The sequence below is a fragment of the Mobula birostris genome, chromosome 19 (assembly GCF_030028105.1).
Source record: "Mobula birostris isolate sMobBir1 chromosome 19, sMobBir1.hap1, whole genome shotgun sequence".
Lineage (NCBI taxonomy): Eukaryota > Metazoa > Chordata > Chondrichthyes > Myliobatiformes > Myliobatidae > Mobula > Mobula birostris.
The window spans coordinates 20795695-20822418 of NC_092388.1; the positions used below are offsets into that span (position 1 = coordinate 20795695).

Consider the following 26724-nt stretch of genomic DNA (forward strand, 5'->3'; position numbering starts at 1 on the left):
GTATTGCTCAGAATAGAGGAACATCCTTTTACAACAGATGAAGAGGAATTTCTTTAGCCAGAGAATGGGAATCTGTGGAATTCTTTGCCATAGGCAGCTGCAGAGACAAAGTCTTTATGCATATTTAAGGCAGAGGTCGATAGATTCTTGATTAGTCAGAGCATGAAGGGATATGGGAAGAAAGCAGGAAATTGGGGCTGGGAAGAAAATTGGATCAAGCATGATGAAATGATGGTGGAGACTCAATGGGCCAAATGGCATAGTTCTGATCTTATATCTTATTGCCTTATGGATAAGAGCCCTCCCTACCCTTGAGGACATCCACACAGGGAGCTGTCCATTATCAAGGATCCCCACCACTTCACTTCTCATTGCTGCCGTCAGGAAGAAGATAAGCCTCAGGATCCACACCACCAAGTTCAGAAGCAGTGATTACTCTTCAGCCATCACTCTCTTGAACCAGAGGCGATGACTTCACTCACTTCACTCGCACCATCACTGAATTGTTCTCACAACCTATGGACTTACTTTCAAGGACTATACATCTCATGTTCTCAAAATTTATTGATTATTTAGTTTTATCATTATCATTGTTATTTTCTTTTGTGTTTGCACAGTTTGTTGTTATTTGCATACTGATCATTTATCCGTCCTGTTGGGTGAAGTGTTTCATTGATCCTATTGTGTTGCTTGTATTTACTCTGTATGCCCGTGAGAGGTTGAATCTCAGGGTTGTACATGGTGACATACAGAGTCATAGAAAAGTACAACACATATATAACCCCTTTGGACCATAGCCATCCATACCCCTACTATCCATGTATCTATTCAAACTTCTAAACATTGAAATTGAGCTTGCATGCATCACTTGCGCTGGCAGCTCGTTCCATGCTCTTACGAACCTCTGAGTGAAGAAGTTTCCCTTCAAATTCCCCATAAGATTTTCACCTTTCACTTTTAACCCATGACCTCTAGTTGTAGTCCCACCCAACATCAGTGGAAAAACCAGCTTGCATTTACCCAATCGATACTCCTCATAATTTTGTATACCTCTATCAAATCACCCCTCGATCTTCTACGTTACAAGGAATAAAGTTTTAACCCTCTCAGTCTTTCCTTATAACTCAGGTCCTTCAGTCCTGGGAAATTGTTGCAAATTTTATCTGTACTCTTTCAACCTCATTTACATCCTTCCTGTATGTAGGTAACCAAAACTGCCCACAATACTCCAAATTAGGCCTCACTAATGTCTTGTACAACTTCAATGTAACATCTCATCTCCTGTACTCAATACACTGATTTAAGAAGGCCAATGTGCCAAAAGCTTTCTTTAAGACCCTATCTATCTGTGTTGCCACTTTCAGTGAATTATGGACCTATATTCCAAGATCACTTTGTTCTAACGCACTCCTCGGTGCCCTACCGTTCGCTGTGTAAGACCTACCCTGGTTGGTCCTACAGAAGTTGAACACCTCACACTTGTCTGCATTAAATTCAATCTGCTATTTTTCAACACATTTTCCCACCTCAAGCTCTGATAGTCTTTCTTGCTGTCCACTACATCCTCAGCCTTGGTGTCATCCTCAAGTTTGTTGATCTAGTTAACACTATCATCTAGATCATTGATAAAGATGACAAACAACGTCAGACTCAACACCGATCTCTGTGACATTCTGCTCATCATAGGCTTTCTATCAGAGAGGCAATCATCTACTGCCACCCTCTGGCCTCCCCCACAAAGCCACTGTGCAATTCAGTTTACTCCCTCATATTGAATGCCAAGCGACTGAACCTTCCTGACCAATCTCCCTTGCAAAGGCATCTTAAATGCCTTCCTGAAGTCCATGTGGACAACAACCACTTTCCTGGTAACTTCCTTGAAAAACTCGAAGTTTGGTTGGACATGACCCACCATGCACAAAGCCCTGCTGACTATCCCTGTCTATCCAAACGCTCATACATCAAGCTGCTTAGAATATCTTCCAATAACATTCCCACTTCTGATATCAGACTCACCAGGTCTATAATTTCCTGGTTTATTTTTAGAGCTTTTCTTAATCAGTGGAACAACATTGGTTATCCTCCAATCCTCCTACCTATCGCTAAGGGCTTCTTGTTAGCATTTGCAGATTTGTTTTTTGAACGGAGTGTTGAAGTTTTCTCTTTGAACAATTTCCAGAGTTTTTTTGTTTCGTGTCTGTCTGTGGGGGGAAGACAAATCTGTTGGATACTGTATGTATACTTTGATTATAAGTGTACTTTGAATCCTTGAATCCTTTGAAGTATCTCCGCTAGCGGCCTGAAATTTCGGCACTTGCCTCCCACAGGGTCTGAGGGAACACCTTGTCAGGTCCTAGGGATTTATCCACCATAATTCGTCTCAAGACAGCAAACACCTACTCTTCTGTAATCTGTAAAGGGTCCATGGCTTCGTTGCTGCTTTGCCTCACTTCTCTAGACTCTGTCCATCTACCAAGTAAATACACGTATATGTGCTTTGATAATAAATAATAAATTTACTTTGAACTTGAAAACTCAATTTAATACTTACATCATCTTTTGGAAATATTCAACATTTCACATATTGAATATTGCAATTTTAGTTCCTTCGTGCCTGACCGTTGTTGAACACTCTGTTTTAGTGAGATTCATTTGCTGATGCTTTATTATCCTCTCCCAACCTGCATTAATACTTTGCAACCTACCACTGAATATACCAGACTCTGCCATTAGATATTGTTCAGGAACATTATTGGATAATCCAATGTCTGCTAATGATCTAGAGGTAGAGTTTGAACTCCCAAGGCAAATGTAGAATTTAAGTTTAAATAACTGCATAAATCTGGAATAAAAAGGTAGTGTTGGTAATGATATTAGCATGAGAATCATAAAACCTGGCTTATTAATGCTTTTAAGAATAAGTCTTTGTCCCCCTCTTGCATGAGCTGCAAAGAATTCTAGCATACCAGGAATATTCAATAATTTGTAACTGAAATGTCAGGTCACATAATTGAGGAGGAATTTGGAATGAGCAGTAATTGCTGGCCTTACCAGTGATGCTTACACCTTGAATGATGAAAAAGAAGTTTTATCTGCTGTGCAGGTAATTCAAGACTAAGAATAACTGGACGAATTATGCATTGTCCTCTGAAACCATCTGCTTGAATCCCAGCAGAGAGAGGAATTGGTGCTTGAAGATACAGGTGTGATGGCCTGTACGATGGCAGCATTTTCTAAGAAATGCAAAATTAGTTAGAAGTCAGTTTAGATACTGTACACAGTTCTGACCACTGTATTACAAGAACAGCAGGATTATTCTGCAAAGAGTGTGGCAGATATTGGAAAATTATAGCTTTGAGGAAAGATTGGATAACCTAGTATTACTTTCTTTGGAACAGAGGAGGCTAAAGTGAGATTTTACTGACATACACTGAGTGGCCATTTTATTAGGTACACCTGTACACCTCGTTAATCAAGTATCTAATCAGCCAATCATGTGGCAACAATTCAATGCATCAAAGCATGAAGACATGATCAAGAGGTTCAATTGTTGTTCAGACCAAACATCAAAATGGGGAAGAAGTGTGATCTAAGTGACTATGGCTATGGAATTATTGGCGCCAGTGGAGTGGTTTGAGTATCTGAGGAACTGCTGATCTCCTGGGATTTTCACACATAGCAGTCCTCGAGATTGCAGAGAATGGTGTGAACAACAAGTGAAAAAGAGTTTTGTGAGCAAAAAACTCTTTGTTAATGAGAGAGGTCAGAGGAGTATGGCCAGAGAGATTCAAGCTGACAGGAAAGCGACAGTAACTCAGGGAACCATGAATTACAATGGTCGTGGGCAGAAGAGCATCTCTGAATGCACAAGATATTGATCCTTGAAGTGGATGGGCTACAGCAGCAGAAGACCACGCCAGATTCCACATGTGTATCTAATAAAGTGGCAATGCGTGTATATAAAATTATCTGTGGCCTAGAGAGAGTATTTCCAATTATCTGATTTCCCTTGGCAGAAGTTTATGTATTTGGGGAAAGTTTCTTTCAGCTACCGGATACCTACTCATTGCCTGTTATGCTGCTGAAAACAATGGAGGTCTTCCATTGCTCTCTGTCCCTGACAATTACATATATATAATTCAATTACTGTTTCTGTAACAGTTCTGCTTGACCAGACAGGGTGGTTAGCCCTGAGCTGAACCCCTGAAAATGGAGGACCAGTGGACCACTCTTAGTCTGGCCTTTACCCTTTGACCTGTTTGGCATAGGTGACCCTACTCCAGCTAGTATTGCTGTCCAGGTCATTGGGGCATTGAGGTATTGGGAAGGTTGTGCCTTCTTGGATGAGCTATAGAATAATGGGACCTAGAATTCAATATATGAAAGAGTACTAAAGGTGGAACCCATCATATATAAGTTACTCATGGATATATACTTCAACAGGTAAGACCGCCATTGTTATAGACCTGAATGAAGTGTAGATTGGAGAGCACTTTTCTTTGACTATGTAGAAACAATGAGCTGAGTGACCCCTTTCTGTGTAAGAAGTATACTAATTTTAGTCTGTGCTTCTCCACATAAAATTTTTATAGCTTACTGTTATCAAATCAGGCAAGTACCAGATATGAGGAGCAACTTTGGAGCAGTTTCACTGTTCTTTAATATTAAACCAACACTTGGGATCAAAAGGCGTATCAAAAGTGCAATGTTATGATAGTCATTAGAGATTTCAACGTGCAGACCAATTGGGAAAAACTGGTTGGTAATAGATTTTAAGAATGAGTTTATTAAATGCCCACAAGATGGCTTTTTAGAGCAGTTTGTCATTGACCCTATTAGGAGATCAACAGTTCTGTATTGTGTGTTATCTAATGAACCGGAGGTGATTAGGGAGCCTAAGGTAAAGGAACCCTTAGGAGACTGTGATCATAAAATGGTTGCGTTTGACCTGAAATTTGACAGGGAGTAAGTAAAGTCTGATGTGGCAGTATTTCAGTGGAGTAAAGGAAATGACCATGTCATGAGACAGGAGTTGGCCAAAGTAAATTCAAAGGAGCTGCTGGCAGGGATGTCAGCAGAGCAACAATGGTGTGAGTTTCTGAGAAAAATAAGGAAGATGCAGGATAAATGTATTCCAAAAAGAAAGAAATACTCAATTGGCAACTTAGTACAACTATAGATGACAAGGGAAGTCGAAGCTAATGTAAAAGCAAAAGAAAGGCCATATAACAATGCAAAAATTAGTGGTAATACAGAAGATTGGGAAGCTTTTAAAAACCTACAGAGAGCAACTAAAATAATCATGAGGAAGGAAAAGATGAAATATGAAAGCAAGCTAGCAAGCAATATCAAAGTGGATAGTAAAAGTTTTTTCAAGTATGTACAAAAAAATAAGAGAGATGAGGGTGGATGTAGGACCACTAGAACGTGAGGCTGGAGGAATAATAATGGTGGACAAGGAGATAGAATATGAACTAAATGAGTACTTTGCATCAGTCTTCATTGTGGAAGACACTAGCAGTGTGGCAGATATTGTAGTGTGTGAAGGAAGAGAAGTGGGTGCAGTTACTATTACAAGGGAGAAGGGGCTCAAGAAGTTGAAAGACCTAAGGGTACATAGGTCACATGGTCCAGACGAACTGCACCCTAGGAACCAAGAATTCTGAAAGAGGTAGCAGTAGAGAGTGTAGAGGCATTAGTAATGATCTTTCAAAAATCATTGGACTCTGGCCTGGTGCTAGAGGAATGGAAAATTGCAAATGTCACCCCACTCTTCAAGAAAGGAGAAAGGCAGCAGAAAGGAAATTATAGATCAGTTAGTCTGACCTCAGTGGTTGGGAAGATGTTGGGCTCAATTGTTAAGGATGAAGTTATCGATTACTTGGTGACACAGGACAAGATAGGACAAAGTCAGCATAGTTTCCTTAAGGGATAATCTTGCCTGACGAACCTGTTGGAAGTCTTTGAGGAGATTACAAGTAGGATAGTTAAAGGGGATGCAGTGGATGTTGTATATTTGGACTTTCAGAAGGCCTTTAATGAAGTGCCACGTATGAGGCTGCTTACCAAGATAAGAGCCATGGTATTACAGGAAATATACTGGCACGATTAGAGCATTGGTTGATTGGTAGGAGGCTGCAAGTGGGAATATAAGGATCCTTGTCTGGTTGGCTGCCAGTGGTTAGTGGTGTTCTGCAGGGGTTGGTGTTGGGACCGCTTCTTTTTATGCTGTATATAAATTATTTAGATGATGGAATCCATGGCTTTGTTGCTAAATTTGCAGATGTTATGAGGATTCGTGGAGAGGCAGGTAGTGTTGAGGAAAGAGGTAGACCGTGGAAGAACTTAGACAGATTAGGACAATAGGCAAGAGCGTGGCAAATGAAGTATAATGTTGAAGAATGCATGGTCTTGCATATTAGTAGAAGAAATAAATGTACAGACTATTTTCTAAATGGGGAAAAAATCCAAAAATCTGAGATGCAAAGGGACTGGAAGTTTACTAAAGGTTAACTTGCAGACTGAGTTGGTGGTGAAGAAAGCAAGTGCAATGTTTGCATTCCTTTCAAGAGGCTTTGATTACAAGAACAAGGATGTGTTGTTGAGGCTTTATAAGGCACTAATGAGGCGTCGCCTTGAGTATTGTGAACAGTTTTGGGCTCCTCATCTAAGACAGGCTGGTTTAGGAGAGCGTTCAGAGTTGGTTCACAAGGAAGATTCCGGGAAAGACAGGGTAATCATACGAGGAATGTTTGATAGCTCTGGGTCTGTGTTCACTAGAATTTAGAAGGTTTGGGGGGGGGGGGGGGATCTCATTGAAACCGTTCCAATGTTGAAAGGCCTAGACAGAGTAGATGTGGATAGCATGTTTCCCATGATGGGAGACTCTAGGACGAGAGGGTACAGCCTCAGGATAGAGGGGCGTCCATTTGAAACAGAGGTGCAGAGAAAGTTCTTCAGCCAGAGAATGGTGAATTTGTGGAATTTATTACCATAAGCAGTTGGGGAGGCCAGGTTGTTGGTGTATTTAAGACAGAGCTTGACAGGTTCTTGATTGGACACGGCATCAAAGGTTACGGGGAGAAGGCCGGGAAGTGGCCTCCCCCTTGTACCCCATCCGTTATTTATTTATATACACACATTCTTTTTCTCTCTCTCCTTTTTCTTCCTCTGTCCCTCTCATTATACCCCTTGCCCATCCTCTGGTTTTCCCCCCTTCCGCTTTTCTTTCTCCCTAGGCCTCCTATCCCATGATCCTCTCATATCCCTTTTGCCAATCAACTGTTCAGCTCTTGGCTCCATCCCTCCCCCTCCTGTCTTCTCCTATCATTTCGGATCTCCCACTTTCAAATCTCTTACTAGCTCTTCTTTCAGTTAGTCCTGACGAAGGGTCTCGGCCCGAAACGTCGACTGTACCTCTTCCTAGAGATGCTGCCTGGCCTGCTGCATTCACCAGCAAGTTTTATGTGTGCTGCTTAATATTAAAGCTTAACCATATAGATAATAAGTTCTCATGTAACTCTCCTAATAATAATGCAGTATATTACTCATTTACATTAAATGGATGATCCAGAAGAATGTCAAGAATAGAAAGAAGAGAAGGTAATGTAGCTACGCGAGTTTGCTCTCCCTTTCAATCCAGAATGTCAGCTCTATTTTCCTTCCTCATCCTAATATCACCCGATTGCCTAGGTGTCCAAAATATCTATTGATGTCAATCTTGAACACGCTTGGCCAGTGAGGCAGAGTTTTCCAAAGATTTACACTGCCCGATCATATGTACAAGCATTGCAAAACATTTCACTAATGAACCACTTTATAAAATGTATCTCAAGCAAGTGAAAGGCAAACATTGAAGACTCTTGATCTTCCAAATCATTATCTCCAGACCACCTCAGCACGTAGACCATGGAAAATGTGGATACTTGAAACACAATGGAAATGAAAAGCTTCTCTTCTGTGTGGTTGTGATAATCAAGAAAACATTCTGTGGACCAAATAGCGACTTTTTGCTTGATCCTGGCATAGTGATCCTGTCAGCCACTGTGGATATAACCATCTACCTTAAACCTACAAATGTGAAGTTATATTTATGTTCTACTGCTAATGAATCACAATAATCTTGAAATTTACTACTCATCAAATGTTTCTCCTAGAGTATTTTTGCTAGCAGATACTCCTTTAATATCTTGTGAAATTACTAAAGTGGAATTCCATGCTTTTCCGTGTTTCGTATCTGTCTGTGGGAAGATTAATCTCAGGGTTGTATGCTGCATAGTTTAATAATAAATGTACCTTCAATCTTTGAATTACCAAGAATTATCAATACCTCCCAATTAACCACCTGACTCTTAAGCTTCTGTTTCCATGGTAACTGCCAGCCCAGCTGAGCACAGAAAAGTGATGGAGACCACAGAGAGTGTCACATATTTCTCTGATGTGTGGAAGAGCACCCGCCAATCAAGTGAAAATGGCCGTAACCCATCAATTACTGAAAAAGCTTCCCTTCTTTTAGTCCTTAATGCAGTTTTGCTTGAAAGACAGGTGAACTGAGTGTACATGGCACTGTCTGTTCCCCTGTCAGCAGACACTATGCAATCTCCCTGTCAGTTCTTCATGTTAATACCTCAAATAAATGCTTTAGAAACCTCTGACATTGAATTATTTATATTTTGCACTCATGTCTAAAGATTCATTTCAAAGATTTTAAAGATGATTTTTTAAAAGACTGGGTGTGGTATTAGTGTCCACAGCTGGTTGGAAATGCCAGAGGTAGTATTGCGTTTTTGATCTGGATACTATGTGGCTTCTTAAATCTTCCTGTTGAAGTGTTAGTGCTTAGCATAGAACAGGACAAAAAAGCCAACTTACTGGTTGTCATATTTTTTTATCGAAGTTTGGTTTTTGAAAAGCAGATATACAAGGTGGGGAGTAAGGGAGAGATGTGAACATTGCATTAAAACACCAATGCTCCAAGGCTTTATAAATTATAGTCTCTTAGATGTGCTGTTAGAAGTCTACTTAAACATTAACGTCCTCACACATCCCAGAGATGACTGTATGTTCGTCATCATGGCTGTCCCTCGAGGTCGACGATGATGGTCTTCGTTCTGTTGATCTACTTGTGGACTGTCAAGTGGCTTACGAGTCCAATCTACCCACAGAGCGAAGACGCCTGTGCGTGTGTTTGTTTAACGTGTACTTGACGTTGCACTCCAAGAAGCACACGATACTTCACAAATCAACCAACTGATTCCAATGGCATGGAAACTGCGATGATTGGAACTGATGGATTTGTTGCAGCCTTCATCCGCCTTCACAGCCGTTGCGTTCGAAGTAACTTCATCTGCCTGTTCCACTGTATGTTACTGCATAGATGGAAGACATTCTGCCCTGTCAAGTTAGCCACCTCATACACCTCCCACGCAGTCCTGCAGAGCTTCCTTTTTCTGACAACTGCCCACGAGAGAATGTTTAAGAGGATGTTGTGCACTGTAGTAAAACCTACCCTCAAAACTCCAGATGATTTTACCTCCCTCCCTCTTTAACACTTGCCTTTGTGACCCATCCTTTAGCCACTTCTATTTTCTATATTATTGTCAAAATGTGGTCACCTATTTAATCTCTTTATTCTGTCGGTTACCTTGAATAAATATGCCGTTATGGTGTTTATATCAAATGAGCTGGTTAAACACATAAAATGCTGGACAAACTTAGCAGGTCAGGCAGCACCTATGGAAACGAATAAATGTTTCGGCCCGCCATCCACCATCAAGACTGAAGATTGAACGATAGCTATTTAACATTATTTTGGATATTTTCTGGCCCAAATCATGATATCCTAGTCAATTATTTTAAATCTGATTAAATTAGAGAAATTCTTGTCCATTTAATCTGGTGTTATAGGTCATGTGAGGTGCCATGGTTGTTAGGTGAATTACACTGTAGAGGTCTGAACTGATAATATGAAGCAATGAGTTCAAATCCCATCATAGCATTTTGAGAACTTAAGTTCAAGTAATTAAAGTAAATGTTCTGGAACTTAAAAACCAAATTGTATCAACAGCAGATTGTTCTAAGTACAGCTTTGCCAGTGAGTTTTGAAATGGACAATAATAGTTCCTGTAATGTTGCCACAAATTTAAAGATTGTTTACTGTGACTCACTGCTGCCTGGTATTGTCATGGTGATATGTAGGGAAACTAACAGGATGACACTGTCTAGATGAAAGGAACTGGTTGGATCTATAAGCTGTTTCAAGAACAAAGCAGCTTTGTATAAGTTGCCAACTATTTCCGGCACTTTAGAGAGTGACTAAAAGTGATGCTGAGACATGGTGTCAGAGTTGATGAAATTATGAAATGTTGGCAACATGCCCAAACTGGAATCGCAGGAAAGATCCTGATCATATAAAATAATACAAACGTACATTGTCATTTGTGAGAAGGAGTGGGCTGTGTGAGTCAGTTAAAACAGTATGTAATTTGACTATTTAAGCCACCTTAGCCTTTGGATTTCCAGACATGTAACTTGTCTAAAGAGTAGAGACAGCAGAACAAGGAGTTTGCAGTCTATATTGAGCTGGCTACCATAGATGAACCAAAGGTAAAGTGGTATTTTTATCTTATTGATCACAAGTGAAGAGAATTTTGCCATTACTAACTCCCTCAGCAGCACAAAAACATCTGCTGGAGGAACTCAGCAGGTTGAGCAGCATCTGGAGGAAAGAAAAGAAATTGTTAATATTTTGGGTTGAAACCCTACGTCTCTCAAATGTGACCTGAGAGAACTGTGACAAACATATTGCACACAGCGTACATACATTGGCTGTTAACAGTTCTTTAATTGCAACCAGGAACAAGGAGATGCATTTTCTCCTTTCTTGTAGAAGATAAGGTGGCCAGCAGGTATTTGGAATATGGCAGATTTGAAGGACGTGCATCAGAGATCAGAAAATACGTTGCGTATGGCATTCCAGCCTGAGGGAATGGTGAGGACGTGCAAACAGTTTACTCTAGGATGGAGAATGTAGGCATACAAAGTTACTCATGTCCAGGCCCTGTAAGACGAAGGGCAGAACAGGAACACTGGAGCCGAGGTGGTTTAGGTATTTCAAAAATTGTGCACAACATGAGTGGCTGAGAAAGAAGTGTGCCATGTGGATTGGAAGATAATCTCTTCAGAACAGTTTGAAGGGGACATTGGAAATCTATGGAACAGATAGATGAGTTGTGAAGGGACTGAGGAAGAAGCTGTCCTGGAGTGCTAACTGGGATTAGTGAATCTAGTACCATAGGGGATACGTTTTGTGAAGGAATAACCCACTGGATATTGATGCAAGAGCAATCAGTGGCATTTTACTTGGCCTTGGAGTAATGAGTAAAGTACTTCCAAAGCCAACTGTTAATCTCAAGGCAGTGGAGTTGAAACCAATATGTAAGCACAGTTAAACAAAATGATTACACTGAAATCAGTTAGACGTAATGAATCCAAAGAAAAGGAGAGAAGTGATGTGCGTTTTACTCTATTAGGTTGGAAGGATGTCACATCTATACTTAGAAGTATTATAATACAGCAGATGGGATTGATATCTTCAGTAACTTCAGTTACTTCAGTAAGAGCAATCTCTTCAGCCATAAAAGTTACTGATGAATATGCAGACAGAGCAGGGAAACAAGAAGTCAAATATTACCTACTCAAGATGAGAGGTGGCAGGTGATCTCATATGTCCGTGCACACATACAAAAATGTCCACACACGAAGAACTCCAGTGGCCCTCAAGAACACAAAGCTGTCTTGGGGAGACTAACCACAGCACCATCATCAAGAGTGTCCTACCTGGCTGCATCATTGTGTGATATGGAAGCTGCAAGGCTTTGGACTGCAAGACCCTCAGTGGATAGTAAAAACTACCGACAATCTCCCTCTCCCTATTTGAGACACTTACCAGGAGTGTTGTATATAAAGGACACAAAGAGTTGTTGAGGATCCCTACCACTCTTCTTGCAATCTCTTTGACCCAGTACCATCAGGAAGAAGGTACAGGAGCATCAGGACTAGGACTGCCAGACTGGGTAACAGCTCCTTCCCCCAGGCTGTGAGACTAATGAATACCCTACCACAACTGAGGTCTCGTCACTAAAATAGCAAGCTGTTAGCTGTTTACTGTACCATTTGCCTGTGCTGCATGCTTCTCATGCATGATGAATTGTATTAATTTATTTGTGGCAATATCTTGTTTTTTATGCTATGTAATATTTGTATTGTGGGTGCACCGTGTGCAACGAGAGAGCTGTGGATTAGGGTTACGGTTGCATAGTGGTGAACCTGTGCAGAGTAAGGTCTAGAATTAACTCAGACTCAAAATAAACAAGATGACACAAACAAAATCCAAAAGCAAAGTCACAAACAGCAGTACTAGAAATGGAACTCCTACAATTGAGCACAAGGCTCTTAAGTACAGACTCTCCATGAAGAACGTGGCAGTCAATTACAATCGGCCCTCCTTATTCGCGAGGGACTGGTTCCGGGACCCCTCGCGGATACCAAAAAACACGGATGCTCAAGTCCCTTATTCAACCTGTCTAAATATGGTGGACCTTAGGACCCAGCGGAACCCTGGACCTTATTTAACCCATCTCAGTGTGATGGACTTTAGGACCCGGCGGCGGAGCTCTGAATCCGCAGTGTTTCTGTTCACGAAAATAATCACGATCGCGATTTAAAATAAAGTGGAAATACAGGTAATGAACCGATCGGAAAGAGGTGAAACGCCATCGGTCACTGGAAAAGCGTTAGGCTACAGTCGGTTAACGATCGGAGCAATTTTAAAGGATAAAGTGAGAAAATCCCTGCCCCGATGAAAGCTACAATTATCACTAAGCAACGCAGTGGTTTAATTATTGGGTTTTGGGTTTTTGATCCTCCACATCAACCGGCAGGGATGGACAGCGTGTTTGGGAGCGATCTGTCACTGAATCGAACTCGGGAATTTCCGTTCCCGAGCCCGGCACAAAAACATATGTTTCTTAAGTGTTTTATATGCATAGAAAGGTAAAGTATTTTCTATATACTAAGACAAACATTTGACTAACTAATGCTGAATAATACCGGATGTACCTGTTCCAACATACTTAGTAAAAGAACTTCCAATTTTTTCGATCCCGATCCACAATAACCTATGCACATCCTCCCGTATACTTTAAATCATCTCTAGGTTACTTATAATACCTAATACAATGTAAATGCTATGTAAAATAGTTGTTATACTGCATTGTTTAGGGAATAATGACAAGAAAAAAAAGTCTGTACATGTTCGAAGAACAAGTGCTGGAAGAGCACTTCCGGGTTTTCTCGATTCGTGGTTGGTTGAATTCGCGCATGCGGAACTTGTGGATAAAGAGGGCGGACTGTATTGGCAGTATGAGTCTTAAAGGGGCAATGGCAACTAGCCATACTCCAGGGAACTGCAGTGTTGAAACTTGGTTGCCTGGCCACTGTTCAGTCAGGACCATGACACCATGATCTGGGGGAATGTTGTTTCATTTGGTTGTATATATGTACAATCAGATGCCAATAAACTTGAAATATGGTAGTGAAATTATCCCCAGTAGACATGGTTACCATCTGGGTATCCAATTTCTAGTGCACTGAGAAATTAAGCAACAAGCTGAGAACTAACAAGACCCCAAAGCCAATGACATCACTGACCAGGGCCATTACTTTATCAAGAAGGAGTTACTTGCTGGATCTTCGGACTTGGGAGGTTTCATCAATACGCACGTGGCCAGAGATCACAAGACACTTTAAATCATTGAGTTAAACCCATCCATAAAGCTTCTTAGAGGTGCTGGAGGATGTTTGCCAGGAAGGCAGACAATGTGAAGGTTTGCTGTGATCATGTAGATATGCATATGCTGCTCCATACGTAGCTAAACCTACCTCATAAACATGTGGCTATGGAGGATTTGGTGTTTTGACAATGAAGAGAAAGATTTAAAGATTAGCTTTTTTGTGACATGATCATCAAAGTATACTGTGGGATGCATCATTTTGTATCAACGCAGTCCCAATATGCATTGGGGGTAGCCAGTGTGGTTTTCGAACAGGCTGTAGTACAGTGGACATGATCTTTTCACTGAGGCAGGTCCAAGAGAAATGTGTTGAGCAGCAGAGAAGTCTCTATGTTACATTTGTTGATCTAACCAAAGTGTTTGACACTGTTGGTAGAGATGGCCTGTGGAAGCTCCTACCAAAATTCAGTTGTTCCCCACGCCTAACCAACATCATCCGTCAGTTCCACGAAGGCATGGAAGGCCACACCAACGTGTGTGGTGAGTTGTCGGACCCATTTTCCATCAGCAACGGCGTAAAACAGGGTTGTGTTCTGGCTCCTACTCCGTTTGGACTTTTCTTTGCTGCTGTTCTTCAGGATGCCACATCAGACCTGAAGTCAGGGGTCTTCCTACAAAGGAGGGCTGATGGCAGGCTCCTCAACCTCGCAAGATTGAGAGCAAAAACAAAAGTCAGGGACATTGTGGCGCATGAGCTACAGTTTGCTGATGACTGTGCACTGGTTGCCCACTCTCTCGAAGACTTACAGGAGATCACCAGTCGCTTTGCCAGTGCAGCCAAAAGCTTTGGACTGACAATCAGCCTGAAAAAGACGGAAGTTTTGTACCAACGGGCTCTTGGCTCAAGCTACGAAGAACCAGCTGTCCTCATTGATGACACTCATCCCAATGCTGTCAACAAGTTTTGCTACATAGGCAGCATAATAACATCCTCAGCTTCTCTGGATTTAGAGATTGAGTCAAGAACCAGAAAAGCCTGTTTTGCCTTTGGTCAGCTGAAAGATCGAGTTTGGTCACAGAACATCAGGTTGGCCACCAAGTGCAAGATATACAGGGCCATTGTCATATCAACCTTGTTATATGGATGTGAGACATGGTGACCATATGAGACACTTACACCAGCTTGACCAACTGCAGCAGCGTCACCTACGTTCTCTGATGAGGATCACCTGGTGAGACAAGGTCTCCAATACCGAGGTCCTCTATCAAGCCAGAACGCCAGCAGTTACAACCTTGGTAATGTCAGCCCAGCTGCGCTGGGCAGGACATGTTGTCAGAATGCCTGACGGAAGACTGCCCAAGGACATCTTGTACGGTCAACTGTCCAGTGGTACCCGAAAATGAGGAGGCCAGCGACTACAGTACAAGGATGTTCTGCATAGGAGCCTCAAGAAAGCTGACATTGCCCCATCAACATGGGAGGATCTGGCTCAAGATTGCTCACAGTGGAGGGACGCTGTCAGGAAAGGTGTGGGCACCGCTGAGAACAAGCTCAATGAGGCAACAGAGGAAAGGCACAGGAAGCACCACAACAGAGCTTCTGCCCCTGCTGCCCCTCCAGGCCTCACCTGCCAAGCTGTGCCTGTCAAGGATCGGCCTGTACAGCCACTCCAGGACGCACATATCAACCCTCACTAACTGACTGAAAGAAACCATCCTATGGGATGGATAGCCAGAGGGAGAGCCCGTATGTCTTTGGAATGTAGTCGGAAACCAGAGTACCCAGAGGAAACCCATGTGGAGAATGTACAAATTCCTTACAGGCAGCCAATTGAACCCCAGTGGCTGATCGCTGGCAGTGTCTTGCATTACTTTAACTGCTATGATAGTGTGCTCGTGTTGCAAGACCTATTCAAATGTCTTAACCGTGGATGCAGGAGGAGGAGGAGTCTGTCCAAGAAGATGATGCGATGCAGCAAGGGTTTCGGACAGGGTAGAAAGAAATGCAGTGTGATGTTGAGCCTGCTCTCAAACTAACTTTCACATGAGAGACGAGCTGGGAACTCATGGTAATATCATCTTCAGAGACTTGCTGCTGGTTACACAGCTGGCATTTAGGGCAGCAATGAAGGTCTTCTATCTGTAGTGGTGCTCACAGCTTCCTTCATCATATCAGGAGCTTCCGCTCAGTTTTCACTGCTGTCAGTCATGCAAGTGTCAGGCGGAGACTCAGAAATACCATTACATTCTGATGTAGAAGAATTCTTCATTGCTGTTGCCATAACAATTTTGTTTACCAGTTAGGGTTGTTACCCCCGAGCTGTACCCCTGAACCTGGAGGACCAGTGGACCACCCTTAGCCCGGCCTCTACCTTTTGACCTGTTTGTCATGGGTGACCTGACCAAGAGCCAAAGCACAAGGCGCTCTCTGGGTCATTGAGGCAAGCAAGCCTTCAAATCGTATGACAAGCTTGTGGTCCTCTTGGAGGGTCTTCAGACTGTCCTTCCTGCCCAAACAAGAATGTGTTCACTTTTTACCTCGAGCACAGCATAGTTTCCTGTGCCGAATGAGACAGAGATGAATAAGATGCTGAGGGCCTATATGTGGAAGGGTAGGATGTCTAGATTTATAGAAATGAAAGGAAATGCTTTATTCTCACACTCTTGCATACAGAGCCTGGACTATTCAGGTTAGATTTATTTTGTGGCAAGTGATTATTTTTCTCATAGCTGGGAAACAGCCTTCTTGGAAAACACCCACTCACTGATGATCTTTGACAAGTAGCAGGATGTAGCTGTCCCAGAGGTGCTGATTGCAGGTTATCCACCATGGCTTACAACAGAGTTTGGAGAGCATGATTGCCTCACTTTCCACAGAGCAGCAAACAGGTGAAGAATGCTGTGACAGTGTCCAACGAACTGTTGAAATAATGTAAGTCATCATATTATCATAATGCTGAATATCCCCGGCTTCTGCAATACCCCACCCACGGGATAATGAGAGACCCTGCATTGACCCCTGTGAACAGATCAATTAGGACTCTATTCTCAAGAGCAGAAAGGGCTGCTGGAGCCGAGAGTGCAAAAGGGTGCAGAAAGGAAATGGAAGATGGTGAAAAGAGGACAGACAGACCACTAACAGAGGTGCCAAATACCTGTCACCTCCATCTGAGATGGGAACACAGATGTGATGAAATCCACACCAGTGTGGTAGATAACTGTTTTATGACACCACACGTGACACACTCTAGATCATGTAGGGTTACCCAGGGGGAGGTTGCCCCTCACTGGAGGAACTCGGTCCACCTCAGGAAGATGTGAAGCAAGCACAACTCTGCAGAAAAACACCACTAATGGACAACAGGCCCCAGGAAAGCCATAAGACCTGGGAGCAGATCAAGAAGGACACCCCTGCAGCCCAAGTCCTAGCTCTTTGTACCAAAGTAAAGTACAGACATAGGAAAGTTAATGAGCATTCTTTAGATGGGATGGGGTTATTGGAGATTTATTCTTAAAGAAGGAATGTAATGTGTTGTGTATAATAAGTGCACTGATAGTAAAGGAAGCTGATTCCAGTGTCTTAGGGAATGAATGAGATGCCAAGACTGTACACATCTGGTCCATGAGTTTTTGTTTAAAGAGCTCCTGCCAGTTACCCCCTTGTCCACCACCACCAATCTTCCAAAAAAACTTTAGCTAAATTGGATTTGGTACATCACCAAAGACTGTAGCCAATTTCTACAGATGTACAGTGGAGAGTATTCTGACTAGTTTCATCACTGCCTGGTATGGAGGTACCAATGCCCAGGATTGAAATAAGCTGCTGAGGGTAATAGACTCAGCCAGCACTATCATGGGCACCAGCCTTCCCACCACCGAGGACATCCACAAAAGGCAGTGCCTTAAGAAGGCAGCATTAAATATCCTCACCATCCAGGATATGTCCTCTTCTCATTACCATCAGAGAGGAGCTACAGGAATGTGAGAAGGCATACTCAATGTTTTAGGAACAGCTTTAACCCTCTTCCACCAGATTTTTGGAGGGTGGAGTGGAGAAGGGAATAATTTGAGAAACTGGGAGGTTATACGTGGGGAAGGCAAAGCACTGAACAAGAAGGAATCTGACAGGGGAGGTCAGTGGACCAGGAATTAAATAGAAGAAAGAGGGAAACAAGAGGGAGGAAGATAAAGGTGATAGGCAATTGAGAGGAAGGAGAGGTGTAATAGGGACATAGGGCTAAGGGAAAATGGTGGCAGGAGCTGAGGTAGGTACTGAATCCTCAAACCTGACATCATAAAGAAACATTGGATGGTACAACTCCTGACTCTGAAAATGTGTTCACTATTGAAGTCCTGTGGTTCAAATGAAGATTTTACAGAGGGGTAGAAACCCTCTATTGAATGGTTTTGGAAAATAAACTTCTAGCTTCCCAAAGCTATTCCCAGCATTCTTGAGTGAATAGGGAACCATTATTATCTGGCTTTATCTAAACTAATTGAAACATGAATTGCAATGATTGGATTTATTCCTGCTACCTCTCGTGAATTCTCGGAACAAAGCAGGGTACACTGAACTCCAAAGGCCAGGTTGCTATGATCTGAACTGTAGATTTCAAGGCAGTGGAATTATAAACATTGTGTTCCATTAATTGATAGGAAATGTTCAGTGCAGAGCATTTTAGAAGTCCTGAAACTCTGGCAGATTGTCCCTTGCTAATGATTTATTTCTGCAGTAAAGTATCTGGCAGATACAAAACTGAGTGAAAAAACAGAAGCTGACACAAACTAAGTTTAATGAGGAGACTCAATCAATGGATTTTGTGTGAATGACTCCCACATTTTCAGTCACCTTGAGAAATGATGAGGGACCCATCATTATTCTGGTTGATTGCAAGGCAATGCAGAGCACTGTGGTCAGCAGAAGTCATCCAACTGAGCTTTGTGATGTGCAACTTTAAATGAATACAGCCAACTCCTATTCACCCATTCTACAGTGTTTGCCGACCAATGTTTAAAGATCCATTTTAAATTTCTCATCTTGTTTTCTAACCCATTCATGGACTCATCCTTTCTTATTTCTGCAGTATCCTGTTAGAGCTCCTCTGAAATTAATGATCCGCACGTTTCCCCAAATTTGGCACACAGCTACTGGTAGACTTGATCTCAGCTGCCACGGCTCCAAACTCTACAACTTCCTTAATAACCCTCCATCTTTTTCCTCCTTTCAGGCACTTCTGTATAACGTACGTCTTTCGTCAGCTTTTGCTCACCTCTCCTAAAATTCAGCACACAAAACATTGTAATGAGTTAGATAATGCTTCCCTGCAATGTTTACCTAGTTTAACATAATATTAATCTAAACTGATCTTAAACATAAAATTTGTCAATCAAAGCAAGAACAGCCTGGGCTCTAACTGTCTGAACACTGAACAAAGATAGTCCAGTTGCTTTCCCTTGTTATGTTTTGCCTTGCCTTCCTGTCCAAATCCTACAGTTCACCTGATGTTTCACTGACCCATCCCACTTTTTATGTGCCTTTTACCCCCACCACCCCCAAAGTGCTTCCACATTTCAGTTTCTTTTGTTCAACGTCGATAAACCATGTTACACAGTGGCAAAATTTCACGTGCCCTGCTGCACAATGCAAGTGCATTCAGTCATAGCACACCGTGTTGTGTCTGTCTCAGTCACTTGCTGAGCTGGGCAGTGTAGCAGGACACCATGAGCAAGACTGAATAAAGGTGAACAAGCTGCTGATGCAATTTAGTTCCTAAAAATGATAATGTCTGCTATAACTAATACACTGCAAAGCACTCATCTTTTGAAAATCACTTATTATCACTCTCTAGTCCTTCTTTTGTTCCTTTTTTAAGATATCATGGGAAATTGACCCTCTGATTCCTCGGACCACTCCTCAGACCCTTCCAATCCAAAGTGGACTGAGTGTCATAGTGCAGGATATTGGGCACTTAAATCAGCTGAGCAAGAGGAAGGCACAGGAAGTTTCAGGACCTTTACCGCACCATCGACTTTAGAACCCTCTAAGATTGTCATACTATCCCAATTCTAACCGATTAATTATTCCTGAATTTTGTGAGCTGGGTTTAAAAAGACAGAAATAATGGTGCCTACCAGGATGTGCACAATTTAAATAATGAGCTGTTTGGGAATAAGCCATGTGAAGCTTCCTTGGGGAATTTCACTTGCATTAAAAACACATCAGAAGTGATGTTTTAAGAAGGACATGATTCAGCAGAGATTAGAATGTGGGATGCTAGCCTCCATTCATTACACTGACTTACAGACTCACTTTACTGGACTCTTTTCAATTCGTTCTCAGTATTATATTTATTTGCATAGTTTGTCTTCCTTTGCACATAGATTACTTGTCAGATTTTGTCAAGAAGACATCATCTATCTTCACCATTCACTGCTACCACTGGGCAAAAGGCTGAAGTCCCACAGCAAGTGCAAGAACACTTACTTCCCTTCTGCCATTCATTTCTTGAACCAGCTGGCAAAGCCCTACTCCCCCACTGCATTTTAGCAACCCTATGACTTCTTTGATCACTTTGCACTAAATGGACCGTGTTTATTCTCCTTGTCTTAATTGTATTCTTCTTTGTAATGCCATGATTTTGAATTGAAATGGGTTACTTTAAATTTTAGAGCATATATTCTGGATAAATTAATGAATCACTCAAATTTTACTGCCACAGTTGGAATCCCCTCTTACTTGTCTTGTATTCACAAATCAAAACTATTAAAATTTGATATATTCCCTTACACATTCAGGCTAGAGATGCTAATGCTGAATTGTCAAAGGAAGCAAGGAATCTTTGGTTGCAGAGAGAAAATGTTGACATTTCTCAGCGGAACAGGCAGCATCTGTGAAGAGAAAATCAGATCAACACAATTGCATCAGAACTGGAAAAGTTGGGGCTGTTAGAGGTTTAAGCAAGTCGATGGGCATAGAAAGGGAGAAGGAGGAGCAAAAGAGAATGCTTGTGATGTATCGAAAAGATTATTGAAAGGGTGATGCAAGGCAAACATGATAACAGAACAAGAAGTAGTAAATAGATCTAGAGAAGGTGTAAAGTGTTACATTCTCATAAGTCAGATCCGTGTAGGACCTTTACAATGAACAACAGGGCTCTGGGGGGCATCGGAGAACAGAGGAACCTTGGAGCATAAGTACATGGTTGACTGAAAGAGGAGTTACAGGCAGATAAGGTGGTGAAGCTGGCCTTTATAAATCAGGGCATTGAGAATGATTTGGGAGATCATGGTGCCGTTGTACGGGACACTGGTGAGGCCACACCTGGATTATTATGTTCAGTTTTGGTTGCCCTGCTATAAGAAAGATGTCATAAAACTGGAAAGAGTATAGAAAAGACTTACAAGGCTACTGACGGAACGTGGACGACTGAGTTGGATAGGCCAAAACTTAATTCCTTAGAGCATAGGGGACAGAGAGGAGACATTATAGAGGTAGAAAATCATGAGAGGCATAGATAGTGTTAATGCATTCAGTCTTTTTCCCACAGTTGGGATATCAAGAACTAGAAGGCATAGGTTTAAGGTGAGAAGGGAAAATTTTTAGAAGAGCTTGAAGAGCAACTTTTTTTTTTAAACACAGAGTGTGCTATCCATGTGGAATGAGCTGCCAGAGGAAAGGGGCTGAGGGAAGTACAGTATCAACTTTTAAAAGACAGTTGGACACCTATGTGGATTGGAAAGGCTCTGAAGGTTATGAAGCAAACACTGGCCAATGGGACCAGCTTGGATGGGGCATATTGATCGTCGTGGACTAGTTGGGCCAAAGGGCCTGTTTTGATGCGGAGTGACTCTATTCCTTTGTACCTGATCATTAATAAAAAGTGTTAAAGAATCCTACAGGCAAGATTTTTGATAGGTCACTGCAATTATGGGTGGTATGTTTGCAAAAGAGCTACAGGTAGAAGCGGAGGTCCGGGACCAAGTAACGATGGAAAATACTGGTACGTGCCACTGCAAAGAAGGTTGCAGTTCTACTTGATCTTGCCAGTCATGTATGGGTAACTCAATTACATTTGATCTCTCTGCATTTTAATTGGTGGTCCATTTGGTTTGTATATAGTGGAATTTTACCTATTGCTGCAGATCAACAACAGAATTCCAGACTCTGCTCTTCTCTACTCAAATGAGTAGGTACCAGTTCAGAACACTGCAGGGAAATCTTTTGTCACAAGTGTTAAACAGCTGCCATGGTATTTTTAACCAGTTATATACTCCCCCCCACCCCCAATCATCTGTTCTGCAGAAATCACTGGGACTGAATTTCCTTAGGGAAGTCGTCAATATTACAAGCACCAATTTAGATCAAGTATCCACTGGTTCAGTATCAATAACCAGTATATCAATTTAATAAGCTACTGTTACTCATGGTGTTGATGTTATTAAATAATCAAGAATAACAGCTGATTCGGTAAAACCTTCCATTGTGATTCCAAACTGTCAGCAATCTGACTGATGATTCGATTAAGGATATCAGCAACAACGCTCCCCCCCCCCATACCAATGTCCTCTTAAAGAATAAACAAAATATTATAAGAAAATGCTGTGCGTGCTGAGTTCTAGATTTAACCAATCAACTATGCAAGAAATCTCAGCTCTTGCAACATTGATTTGGATTTGGTTTCGAGGGTCATGCCATGGATTTGGTTTCAAGGGTAGATTAGATTTGGTTTGGAGGGTAATGCCATGGATTTGGTTTCAAGGGTAGATTAGATTTGGTTTTGAGGGTCATGCCATGGATTTGGTTTCAAGGGTAGATTAGATTTGGTTTGGAGGGTAATGCCATGGATTTGGTTTCAAGGGTAGATTAGATTTGGTTTTGAGGGTCATGCCATGGATTTGGTTTCAAGGGTAGATTAGATTTGGTTTGGAGGGTAATGCCATGGATTTGGTTTCAAGGGTAGATTAGATTTGGTTTGGAGGGTAATGCCATGGATTTGGTTCTGAGGGTAGATTAGATTTGGTTTCGAGGGTAACGCCATGGATTTGGTTCTGAGGGTAATGCCATGGATTTGGTTCCAAGGGTAATGCCATGGATTTGGTTCCGAGGGTAATGCCATGGATTTGGTTTTGAGGGTAGATTAGATTTGGTTTCGAGGGTAACGCCATGGATTTGGTTCCGAGGGTAATGCCATGGATTTGGTTCTGAGGGTAATGCCATGGATTTGGTTTCGAGGGTAATGCCATGGATTTGGTTTCGAGGGTAATGCCATGGATTTGGTTTCGAGGGTAGATTAGATTTGGTTTTGAGGGTAATGCCATGGATTTGGTTTCGAGGGTAGATTAGATTTGGTTCCGAGGGTAATGCCATGGATTTGGTTTCGAGGGTAATGCCATGGATTTGGTTTCGAGGGTAGATTAGATTTGGTTTTGAGGGTAATGCCATGGATTTGGTTTCGAGGGTAGATTAGATTTGGTTCCGAGGGTAACGCCATGGATTTGGTTTCGAGGGTAATGCCATGGATTTGGTTTCGAGGGTAATGCCATGGATTTGGTTTCGAGGGTAGATTAGATTTGGTTTCGAGGGTAATGCCATGGATTTGGTTTCGAGGGTAGATTAGATTTGGTTTTGAGGGTCATGCCATGGATGTGGTTTCGAGGGTAATGCCATGGCTCTGCAGCTAATGTAGCCGACTCACAGCTTCAGCAATCTAGGCTCATTTCTGGCTTCTGATGCTGCCTGTGTGGTCTGGTCTACATATTCTAACTGTTGTAATATTGGCTTCCTCCAGGTGCTCAGGTTTTCTTCCACAGTCCAAGGACACGCTGCACACATCAAAGTTGCTGGTGAATGCAGCAGGCCAGGCAGCATCTCTAGGAAGAGGGGCAGTCGACGTTTCAGGCCGCGACCCTTCGTCAGGCCTAACTGAAGGAAGAGTGAGTAGAGTTAGTCCTGACGAAGGGTCTCGGCCTGAAACGTCGACTGTACCTCTTCCTAGAGATGCTGCCTGGCCTGCTGCGTTCACCAGCAACTTTGGTGTGTGTTGCTTGAATTTCTAGCATCTGCAGAATTCCTGTTGTTTGCTAAGGACACGCTAGTTGTTTAGTAAAGTGGTGACTATAAATTAGCTCCTCCAAAAGGGCCACAACCACCTTCTTCTTCTTCTTCTTCTTCTTCTATTTCTGGTAGTTTAGACACATCTAGGCTCATTACAGCCCTCCGCAGGATGCATAATTAATTATAGAACTTCAAGGAAATCAAATTCTCGAATATAACCTAGTCTCACATATAAACCGAATAATAAACTCTTCAATCGGATGTTGATTCTCTTGATGGCCAAACAAACATTTAATAGAAAACCAAAATAAATTTAAGCCAGACAGCCTCTTGAATAACATGCTTCTTTCAATTTTGTATCGATTACAGCTCAGCAAAACATGCTGGACTGTCTCTGGACTACCACAGTCACATAATCCAGTAGGATTGCTCCCTATGCGCATCTTTCCCTCCCCTCCCTCTGCTTTCCGCAGGGATCGGTCCCTACGCAACTCCCTTGTCCATTCGTTCCCCCCATCCCTCCCCACTGATCTCCCTCCTGGCACTTATCCTTGTAAGCGGAACAAGTGCTACACATGCCCTTACACTTCCTCCCTTACCACCATTCAGGGCCCCAGACAGTCCTCTCAGGTGAGGCGACACTTCACCTGTGAGTCGGCTGGGGTGATATACTGCGTCCGGTGCTCCCGATGCGGCCTTCTATATATTGGCAAGACCCGACGCAGACTGGGAGATCATTTCGCTGAACACCTATGCTCTGTCCACCAGAGAAAGCAGGATCTCCCAGTGACCACACATTTTAATTCCACATCCCATTCCCATTCTGATATGTCTATCCACGGCCTCCTCTACTGTAAGGATGAAGCCACACTCAGGTTGAAGGAACAACACCTTATATTCCGTCTGGGTAGCCTCCAACCTGATGGCATGAACATTGACTTCTCAAACTTCCGCTAATGCCCCACCTCCCCCTCGTACCCTATCCGTTATTTATTTATATACACATATTCTTTTTCTCTCTCTCCTTTTTCTCCCTCTGTCCCTCTCACTATACCCCTTGCCCATCCTCTTGGCTTCCCCCCTCCCCCTTTTCTTTCTCCCCTCCCCTTTTTCTTTCTCCCTAGGCCTCCTGTCCCATGATCCTCTCATATCCCTTTTGCCAATCAACTGTCCAGCTCTTGGTTCCATCCCTCCCCCTCCTGTCTTCTCCTATCATTTTGGATCTCCCCCTCCCCCTCCAACTTTCAAATCTCTTACTAGCTCTTCTTTCAGTTAGTCCTGACGAAGGGTCTCGGCCTGAAACGTCGACTGTACCTCTTCCTAGAGATGCTGCCTGGCCTGCTGCGTTCACCAGCAACTTTGATGTGTGTTGCTTGAAATTCCAGCATCTGCAGATTTCCTCATGTTTGAGGATGTTTTCCTATTATCTTTAAATAATAGTTTAGCCCACAATGCCCCAACCTAAGTCTTGTTAATTTCACCATATCTCTACGACTTAAAAGGTAACAGTCTGAGACCTTTTTAACTAGTGGGTGACTAGAAAAATAATGCTTGCCCCTTAATTCATTTTTCCAATCCTCCTGCCACTTCTTCTCTATACCTTTTTTAATCCTACTTCTCAATTCTGCTCTGCCTAGGGGAACTCTAATTTCTACTTGCCTGCTCTGTAAGGAAGACTTTGCAATGTCATCCACAATTTCATTTCCCTCCACCCCAGCATGCCCAGGTATCCATGAAAATCTAACTACACAACCCATTTTTCCGACTCTAAACAACACTTAGAGAATCTCAATAACTATGTCAGGACGCTCTTTTGATTTACTCCCTTTTATAGCCTCTAAGGCAGCAGCAGGATCTGAACAGATGATAACCCTACGTGGTCGAGAGTCTTCTTTCCACCATAAGGCCCAGAGGATTGCTAATAATTCTGTTGCAAAGACAGAAACACCATCTGAAGCCCAGTGACCAATCTTAACTCCAAGTACACATACATCCCAAATCCTGCCCTACTGCTCTCTGGGTCCACTGAGCCATCGGTAAAAATCTTCAGATAAGATCCCCATTTATTATTTAAATATTCATTTGTGATCAGCGCTGATGAAATTGCTCTGGTTCCTTTAAACTGAAAAAGGAGGAACAGGTCTACTTTTGGTTCTGGAAAGAGCCAAAAAGGGACGGGTGGCAAGCAAATTTAGTCAACCATGTCTTCCTCAGTCAGTTTCAATTTCCCAGCCCAGTTATTAACCAAATCTAAAAATGGGCATCTTTTAATTTTACTTTGGCACTCCAACTTCCCCTGCAAAAGACACTTTGGTGGACAGCTGTGATTGAATCCATTTAGTTTTGCCCAATACTGCAGGCCCAACTGAATTCGTCTTAAATGCAGAGGCACTTCTTCCATCTCCACACATAATGCCGGGACTGATGTTGTTCTAAAAGCTCCACAACAGAGTCTAAGTGCTTTGGACTGCACAGTGTCTAGTTTTCCAAGCACTGCTGTGGCAGCGGAATCATAAGCAATACAACCATAATCAATAAGTGATCTAATCATAGCTAGATATATTAAGTACATAGTTTCCCGCCCTGCTCCCCAGTCGCATCCAGCAATACTTCTCATAACATTTAAAACTTTCTCACACTTTCCAATTGTTTTATCTATATGAACCCTCCAAGTAAGTCTGTCATCAAACCAGACACATAAAAACTTGAATACCTTGACTTTTTCTAGTGGACAATCATATAGACACAATTAACAATCAGGAATCTTTCTTCTAAAGCCAAAAATCATATAGTTGGACTTAGAAGCAGAAATCCTGAAACCCCATTTATTAGCCCAGTTTTCAACTGATCTTAAAGCCTTTTGTACCTGCCTTAATA

The 26724-nt window shown here is 42.3% G+C and overlaps 1 protein-coding gene across 6 annotated transcripts in view; it reads left to right on the plus strand.

Annotated features, from left to right (window-relative positions):
* Positions 1-26724, plus strand: part of cpne4b (copine IVb) — a 564934-nt gene that overhangs the window by 348697 nt on the left and 189513 nt on the right. The window contains exon 1 of one of the 6 annotated variants that reach the window (XM_072283312.1): positions 10552-10605. The exons of the other annotated variants lie outside the window; for them this stretch is intronic. The gene's annotated coding sequence lies outside the window, so the exon portion shown is untranslated. Of the gene's footprint in view, positions 1-10551; positions 10606-26724 lie in introns of those variants that run through there. 6 annotated transcript variants of the gene reach the window in all.